Below are 9,830 nucleotides of genomic sequence, written 5' to 3'. Positions count from 1 at the left end.
ATTCAAGGTGGGTCTTGGTTACTTTACAGGAATCCTTTAAAAGAGGAAACATTTTGGAGAGAGTGAAAAATGACAGAAACCTCAGAGCTGACAGAGAGAGCAGATGAAGATGCTTGGAGAACAGTTGCTTCAAAGAACAGAGATGCAGATGGTTGGAGATGCTTGGAGCCCAGCTGACATCACCATGAGATGTTAAGCAAGCCAGAACCTAGAAAGATCCAAGAGAAGTCAAATGATGAAAGCAAGTCCTGGGGAAGCAAAGTGAGGAACCCCCACAGGAACAGAGCGCTAAAGGCAACAGAGCCCAGGAGCAAGGGACCAGTAGATGCCAGCCACGTGACTACTCAGCTGACAGAGGTGTTCCTGACCCATCAACCTTTCTTGAGTGAAGATAACTTCTTGTTGGTGCCTTAGTTTGGACAATTTTGCAGACTTAGAGCTGTAAACTTGTAACTTATTAAATTCCCCTTTTTAAAAGCCATTCCAGTTCTGATATATTGCTTTTGGGCAGCTTGCAAACTAATACAGAACATTTTTCATCCATAAAAAGAATCAAGTAAAAAAAAATGAATAAAGTAAAGTTACATGCTATAGCATGGATAAACCTTGAAACATGCTAAGGGAAAGAAGACAGACACTAAAGTCCACATATTGTATGATTGCATTTATATGAAATGCTCAGAATAAATAAATCTTCAGAGACACAAAGTAGATTAGTGGTTGGGGTGGGGCAAGGAAAGGGAGGGAATGGGGAATGGAAGTTCATGGATTTTTTTTACTGGAGAATAAAATGTTTTAGAGTTAGATTGTGGTGATGGTTGCACATTCTTGTGAATATACTAAAAATATTGAACTGTAAGTTTTAAATGGGTAAAGTATGTGATATGTGAATTATATCTCAATAAAGCTATTTTTAAAGAGTTTATCCATCCAGTGTTTAAGGGAATGATAATGTACTAACAATTCAAAAACATGATAGGTACTAACAATTTATTGAGATATGTTACAAAATATATCAAAACTTGTATGCAGTATTAAAATAACTGTCATTAATCATACCATGAGAAAGGTGGAAAATCAATTATTTACCTCATTGAGTAAGGAAGATTATTTATTAAAAAAAATATTTTGATACTTTGCTGTTACGTTGACTGGTCTTCTCCTTGGGGACATGCTATCATGAGAAGAGCCTAATAATTTACTTATTCCATTGTACACGTACTTCTATAATTTAAGTGATTTAAAACCAACTATATTGAATTTTACCCCATACTAATATTTTCATGTGGCATTGATGTTTTGACTCCCTGTCTTGTCCAAAGTTAATTTATTAAAAGTTACAGTTATTGTTTATTTTATTACAAAATACTGTTGAATCATTTCATCAAACATTAACATGTACTTCAGCGTGGATTGCCAAACATTATGTTCAAATTAGTCTTTCAGACAGATCATCTCCTCTGGGCTTTTCACTTCTGCACTGTATGAATCCACCTCTTATTTCCTATGGTATTTTGAAGCTATGTACTCTAGAGTACTATGGGTTATTGTGGGTGTCAACCCATTGTAAATAGGAACTGTTTTTTTGTATGTTGTATGGCAGGGTCACATTTCATTATTTTTCCATGTGAGTATCCTGTTATTGCAGCACCATTTGTAGGATATTTTTTGTTTGTTTTGCTTGTTTCTTTTTGGGGAAGTGCATGGACAGTTAACTGAACCTGGGTCTCCACATGGCAGGTGAGAATTCTATCACTGAACTACCCTTGCACCTCCCCGTAAGTAGGAACTTTTGATGAGGTTTCTTCAATTAACGTGTGGCCCACTGCAATTAGGATGGGGCTTAATGCTATTTCTTGAGACCTTTGCAAGAAAAATGAAATTCAGACAGAGAGAAAGCCATAGGAAGCAAGAGGGCATGTGCACTGCTATTTGCAGAGGAGACAGGGACCAAAGATCACTGGTAGCCAGTACTAGAATGCCAGTCTTCAGGAAGAAAGCATAGCCTTGATGATGCCTTGATTTGAATTTCTCTGAGACAGAAAACAATGAGTCCATAAATTCACATTGTTTAATGCAACCCATTCCATGATGTTTGCTTTAGCAAAAAGGAAATGTAAACAGTTCCAGAATCAGTCTTACATTCTTAGCAGCAAAACAAAATGACTTAGCTCTGTGTTCTGGCTTGCTAGCTGCTGAATGCAACACACCAGAGACAGATTGGCTTTTAATAAAAGGAAACTTATTTTGTTACTTAATTTTGTTACTTAAGTATGAATTACTTAATCTCGACTCGATTGGCTTCATCTTATCTCTAAGTACCAAGTTTTATACCAAGTTATACATGTATAAAACAGCCCCTCAGGTAGGCCATGGTGTCTCAGTAAGCAGAGTTCTTGCCTGCCGTGCCAGAGACTTGGGTTCAATTCCCAGTGCCTGCCCATGCAAAAAAAAAGGGGGGGTGGGGGGGAGGAACAGCCCTTCTATTATAGTTTGCTAGCTGCCAGAATGCAATATACCAGAGATGGATTGACTTTTAATAAAAGGGGATTTATTTCATTAGTTCTTCAGAGGAAAGGCAGCTAACTTTCAACTGAGGTTCTTTCTTATGTGGGAAGGCACAGGGTGGTCTCTGCTGGTCTTCTCTCCAGGCTTCTGGGTTCCAACAACTTTTCCTTGGGTGATTTCTTTCTGCACCTTCAAAGGCCTGGACTGAGCTGTGAGTGCTGAGGTGAGGTATGCTGAGCTGCTTGGGCTGTGCTACGTTGAGCTCTCTCATTTAAGCACCAGCCAGTTAAGTCAAACGTTGTGCAGCAAGCATGCCTCCTAACCAACTGCAGATGTAATCAGCAACAGATGAGGCTCATGTACCATTGGCTCATGTCCACAGCAACAGAACTAGGTACCTTCACCTGGCCAAGTTGACAACTGAATCTAACTACCACACTCTGGTTTTTCATGCGTTCATTCATTCAACAAGTTTTTATTGAGCACATCTTATCTGCCAGGCACAGGGAATATGTAACAAACAGACACTATCCTTGGAATGTAAGACTCTGAGAAAGACTTATAATTGAATAAACGACTACATAGTGTAAGCATTGTGGGAGCATATAATAGTGAAGATACTAACAAGTACAGGAGTTAGACTAAGGTATTTCAAAGAAGGTGATGTCAAAATTGTGACTTGAAAAATGAATAGAAATAAGGGAGGAAATAAGGAGGGTACTCCAAGGAGAGAAAAATCTTTTCAAACATTCAGAAATGAGTGACATCATGAAGCTTTCAACATAACTCTCTCATAGTTCAGAATGGCTCAAGAATTGAATGTAAAGAAAGACTTATGACTAGAGAGAAATAAACAAGTTTTGAAATACCTAATAAGACATTTTAGGGAAAATTGGATCTTCTAAGGACAGTGAAAATCTTTGAAGACCTTTAAGCTATTAAACAAGATAAGACCTGTATTTTAGAGAGATTAAGTAGTTTTTTTTTCCATAAGGAACTTCTTCAAACCACGTAGCCTCTAAAATCCTTATAATCATGATTCCTATGGACTTCAGCTATTATTCCAAAGAGTCAACATTTTCTCACCTGAAAAAGAGACATCCCAATGGAGTAATCAATGCCCTCTGTGCCAAGCAATCAACTGCATGTGAAGCCTTCCTGAGTGGAAGTTTCCAGGTGCACTGGGTCAAGGAGAGTAAGAGGAACCATTTTTAACACTCTGACTTTGTGGAATCTTCCCCTCTGAAGAGTTAAGGGTATCTTTGTGCCATGGAATTTATGCAATCATTAAAAATAACAAACTAGAGTTGTTTAGCTGGAAGAATCTCCAGATGGTATTTCTGAGAAGAAGTGAAAATTGCAAGAAAGTATTTCTATAATCTCATTTCTTAAAACCATGACATTCCCCACCCCATTATGCAAGTGTAAGCCAGTATACGCATGTTCATGTTAACAGATATTTGACTATAATGATATAAGTATTTATCTCAGAGCCTGAGACTGAGTAAATTTACTTTCATTCATTGTATTTCTCATTTCTTTTTGTTATTTAATGATATAAGTAGACATCTGAAGAAAAAAGGAATTTCAATAGTCAACTTGTACTAGGAACCTCAAATTCATCCTGATTTTTGTAATGAATGTGAAAATATGTACGTGTATGTGTGTGTATTTCCCTTTCTGTGCCAGTTTGAAATCGTTGTGGACCCCAGAAAAAGCATGTTTTTAATCCCGATTCAATATTCTTGGGTGGGACCTTTCTGATTAAGTTGTTCCCATGGAGATATGACCCATCTAGTTGTGGTTGGGACCTATTGATCAGGTGATTTCCATGGAGATGTGTCTCCTCCTATTCAAGGTGGTTGCTTACTGGAGATCTTTAAGAGAGAACCATTCTGGAAAAAGCTTTAGAGCTGAACCAGAGAGAACATTTTGAGATACAGAAAGAAAAAAAAAATGCCCCTAGGGAAGCCATTTTGAAATGAGAAGCCAGGAGAGAAAGCTAGCAGACACTGTCATGTGCCTTCCCAGCTAACAGAGAAACTCTGTATGTCATCAGCCCTTTCTTGAGTCAAGGTGTCTTTCTCTAATGCCTTGGTTTGGACATTTTTATGGCCTTAGAACTGCAAACTTTTAACTTAATAAATTCCCTTTATATAAGCCAACCCAAGGTGCACAGGCGGTTCAGTAATAGAATGCTCACTTTCCATGTAGGAGACCTGGGTTTGATTCCCAGACCATGCACTCTTCCCCACTAAAAAAAAAGCAAACCCATTTCCGGTATATTGCATTTCTGGGATATTGCAAACCAAAACAGATTTTGATACCAGAGAAGTGGGGTGCTTCTGTTTGCAATTACCAAACATGTTGGAATGGCTTTTTAAATGGGTAAGGGGAAGATTCTGGAAGAGTTGTGAGGAGCTTGATGGAGAAACCTAGAATGTTTTGAAGAGACTATTGGTAGAAATATGGACTTAAATATACTTCTGATAAGTTGTATTCTTAAACAGAAATGATGCATGTATTATTACAAACTGGAAGAAAGGGGATCCTTGTTTTAAAGTGGCAGAGAATTTGTCGAAATTGACTATGGGTTTTGGTTGGTTAAAAAAACATGAGTTGGGATACTTAGCTGAAGAGATTTCCAAATTAAATATGGAAAATACGGCCTGTTTTTTCCTTGCAGCTCATAGAAACCCAACGAGAGTATTTTGGGATTTTTGGACTAAAAGGGACGAACTGAAGGAAAAATAATTTCAAAGGTAGAATCATGGAAGCTAAGGTCTGGAACCAAGAAAGCTTGGGCCATGAGAATGGTCTCACCCATCCACTTGGAGAGGGTGCGTTTGCCCCAAAGGCAGAGGGTGGGCCTTCAGCCTCAATGTTCAGGAAGGGCTTTGGTGCCCCAGGCCTCAGAGAGGGTGGAGCACATAAGCCAGGGATTGAGGGGAATCTGGCTGCTGTCCCATTGTTCTGAGGAGGTTGAATGTGAAGAGGGAGGAACTGCAAAAGAGGTGGTTCCCCAATGTCCCTTGTTTTGGTTTGTTAAAGCTGCCAGAATACAATAAGCCAGAAATTGAATGTACTTTAGAAAGAGAATTTAATAAGTTACAAGCTTACAGTTCTAGTGCTGAGAATATGTCCAAACTAAGGCACCAATAAAAGGTTGCCTTCACTCAAGAAAGGCTGATGCCATCTGGAACACCTCTGTCAGCTGGGAAGGCACATGGTAATGTCTGCTAGCTTTCTCTCCTGTCTTCTTATTTCATAAAGATTCCCCAGGAGAATTTTTTCTTCTGCATTTCCAAAGGTCTCTGGCTGTATGGACTCTAAAACTTTTCTCAAAATGGTTCCCTCTTAATGGAATCAAGTAAGCAACACTACCTTGAATGGGTGGAGACACATCTCCATGGTAACCACCTGTGCTGGTTTGAATTTGTGGACCCCAGAAAAGCCATGTCCTTTAATCCTCATTTAATCCTGTAAACTCGGGCCTGGTTTACAGATGGTTCAGCACGATATGCAAGTATCACCCGAAAGTGGATAGCTGCAGCACCATTATCCCTTTCTGGGGTGTCCTTGAAGTACAGTGATGAGGGAAAATCCTCCAAATGGGCAGAATTTTGAGTTTTTTAATAGTTCCTAAGGAGATGTGACTCACCTGATTGTGGGTATTAACTTTTGATTAGAGGGAGATGTGACTACACCCATTCCAAGTGGGCCTTGACTGGAATCTTTTAAAAGAGGAAACATTTTGGAGGGAGTCCCTTTTAGAGCCATGACAGAGCCTATGCAGCCAGATACCTATGGAGATGAAGAAGGAAAACTCCCCTGGGGGAGCTTCATGAAACAAGAAACCAGGAAAGAAAGCTAGTAGACATCACCATATTTGCCATGTGCTGTTGCAGTTGGGAGAGAAACCCTGAACATCATCAGCCTTCTTGAACCAAGGTATCTTTCCCTGGATGCCTTAGACTGAACATTTTCTGAACCTTGCCTTAATTTGGACATTTTTACAGCCTTAGAGCTGTAAACGTGCAACTTAATAAATTCCCCTTTTAAAAAACCATTCCAAATGAAGTATATTACATTCTGGCAGCTAGCAAACTAGAACACTACCTAACAAAAAGGTCCCACCCACAATTGGGTGGGTCATAGCTCCATGGAAACAACTTAAACAAAAGATTCCAACCAGCAATTCTGAGTCAGGATTAAACATGAGTTTTCTGGGGTACAAACAGTTTCACACCAGCACATCCCCATCCCCCAAGGTTGCAACCCTCACACCAGCATTTGGAGAGTGCACCCTTGGAAAGGGTGGCATTGCTGCTTTCTAAAGCTTTGAGGATGAATGACTCTCAGACTCTGAAATCTAATGGAGTTTTCCCTACAGGTTTTCAGAACTGTTTGGGTCCGGTGGCACCTATGTTCCTTCCAATTTCTCCCTATGAACATAAGAACATTTATCCTATGACTGTTCATCCTTTGTTTGTTGGTAGCAGACAACTTGTTCTGAGTTTTACAGGTCTAGAGCCAGAGGAGAATTTTGTTTTAGGACATACCGTGCGTGTAACTGATTTTGATGAGATTTTGTACTGCTTCTGATTTTGTATTGTTACTGGAATGATTTAAGGCTTTTGTGATATTGTGATGGGATAAATGTATTTGTATATGGAAATAAAATAACTTTTTGTGGTAATGTGGAATATGCGAGTATGAAACTGTTGTGTATTCCAGAAAAGCCATGTTCTTTAATTCTGATTCAATATTGTCAAATGGGATCTTTTTTATTACGTTGTTTCCATGGAGATGTGTCTCCTCCCATTCAAAGTACATTGCTTACTAGAGATCTTTATGAGGGGACCATTTTGGAAAAGCTTCAGAGCTGAATGACAGAGAAATATTTGGAGATGCAGAAAAAAAATACCCCTGGGGAAGCCGTTTTGAAATGAGAAGCCAAGAAAGCGAGTAGACACAGCCTTGTGCCTTCCCAGCTGATGGGGAAACTCTGAATATCGTTGGCCCCTTCTTGAATCAAGGTATCTTTATCTGGGTGCCTTAGTTTGGACATTTTTATGGCCTTAGAACTGTAAACTTGTAATGTAATAAATTCCCTTTATAAAAGCCAGCCCATTTCTAGTATATTGCATTTCTAGCAGCATTAGCAAACCAAAATACCCTCCATCCCCTAAATCATCAAATGACCCTGCTACCTCATCAACTGTGATAGTTTGAAGCTGTATATACCCCAGAAAAGAATGTTCTAAAATTTAATCCATCCCTGTAGGGATGAACCCATTGTAAAATAGGGATGTTTGATGAGGTTACTTCAGTTAAATAGATGTGGCCTAACGCAATCAGGACAGGTCTTAATCCTTTTCCTGGAGTCCTTTATAAACAGAGTGAAATTCAGACAGAGGGCGAGAAAGAAGGAAATAAGAAGCCACAGGAAGTAAGAAGCAGAAACCAATGATACCTGGAAGAGAACACAGAGGCCAGGAGAGGCCACCATGTGGATTGCTATGTGACAAGCTAAGGACCAAGAATCACCACAGCCTCAGAACACTACAATCTTCCAGGAGAAAGCCCTAGAATACTGGTCTTGGGGAAGAAAGCATCACCTTGATGATGCTTTGATTTGGAATTTCTTTTAGCCTCAAAACCATAAGCAAATAAATTTTCATTGTTTAACCTAACTTCATGGTATTTGCATAAGCAGCCTGGGGAACTAAAACACCAATTGTCATGGTTAGGAACATGTGTCAACTCAGCCAAGTTATGGTAGCTGTTTATCTGATTGGGCAAGTACTGGCCTGTCTGTTGAAATGAGGACATTTCATAGGATTAGGTCATGATCACGTCAGCTGCATCCACAGCTGATTCCATTTGAATTCAGCCAAAGGGGAGTGTCTTCTACAATTAGTGATGCTAAATCTAATCACGGGAAGCCTTTTAAGGAGGACTCAGAGGAGACAGGCCCCATTCCTGCTTCGGCTGGTGAGCCCCTCCTGAGGAGTTCATCCAGACCCTCCATCGGAGTCGACAGCTTCACAGCCTGCCCTGTGGATTTGGACTCTGCGTTCCTGCGGTCACATGAGACACTTTTATAAATTTTATATTTGCAAGTGTTCCCTGTTGATTCTGTTTATCTAGAGAACCCTAACTAATACACCAACCTACTGCTTTCTTTGCAATTCTTTACCCAACCCCTTAAAGTGGTGATCTAAGGTGATGTTTCCACTTTACCCACCCATTCAAAACTTTTATTTCTGTGGCACATTCCTTCATTCTGTAATTGCTATATGACATATGTTAATAGACTCCAACAATTACTTTTTTCATTGTACATATAACTATTTTTGTTAGAGAAAATGCTAACCATTTTTGTGTACATATCATTTTTTATATATACCTTATATAATCATAAACTCAAACGTTTTCTTTCTCCCTAAAGCTGACTTTAATTTTCATTTGTTTGATTGATTGATTGTTTTTGTTTGTTTGCTTTTCTCTCCCTCCCACATTCCTCCCCCATCTTGCAACAAAGCAAACAAAGTTATAAAACAATAATTCCAGGGCTAATACTTTACAACACTTAGCACATGCCAGGAATTTTCACAGTGCTTAATACATACCAACTTATTTAACTCTCACAATAATACTGTTTTGTAGATGCTATTGTCCACATGCAACAGATGAGAAAACTGAGTCATTGAAACACTAACTAGTTTACCCAAGGTCACATAGAGGGTAAATGGTGAGCACACATTTGAAACCCAGTAGTCAGGCTCTGTGGGTTATGGTCTAGCCACTAGTGTAAACCCTTCTTAAAATTAATATAGCTTTCAATTTTTGTCTCTATGTTCATATCATCATATGTAAACGTATATAAAGATGTACACCTGCACCAATATACACCACCTATATATACAGAGTAGAAATGCCATGGCTTTTGCAAAAATGGGATTATAGAAACACTTTATCATGTAGTCATCTTATATTTATCATGGCAATAAACATTTTTTACTATATTCTTACTTATTGTTACTTTTATTTCTGTGACATAATCCTTTGGTGTTTTGAAGCTGTTTATATCCCCAGAAAAACAGGTTCTTAAATTTAATCTGTTCTGGTTTGTGTAAACTCATTAGGATCTTTTGATGAGGGTATCTCAGTTAAGGTGTGGCCCACCTCAGTCAGGTTGGGTTTTACTCTATGACTGAAGCCCTTTATAGAATGAAATTCATACAGAGAGAAAGAAAGCCACAGGAAGCAAGAAGCTGAAATGGAAGTTGTATGCAAAGAAAGAGAACGAGGCTACC

This window comes from Tamandua tetradactyla, chromosome 24, assembly GCF_023851605.1.
Source record: "Tamandua tetradactyla isolate mTamTet1 chromosome 24, mTamTet1.pri, whole genome shotgun sequence".
Lineage (NCBI taxonomy): Eukaryota > Metazoa > Chordata > Mammalia > Pilosa > Myrmecophagidae > Tamandua > Tamandua tetradactyla.
Note: the sequence above shows the minus strand (reverse complement) of the source record.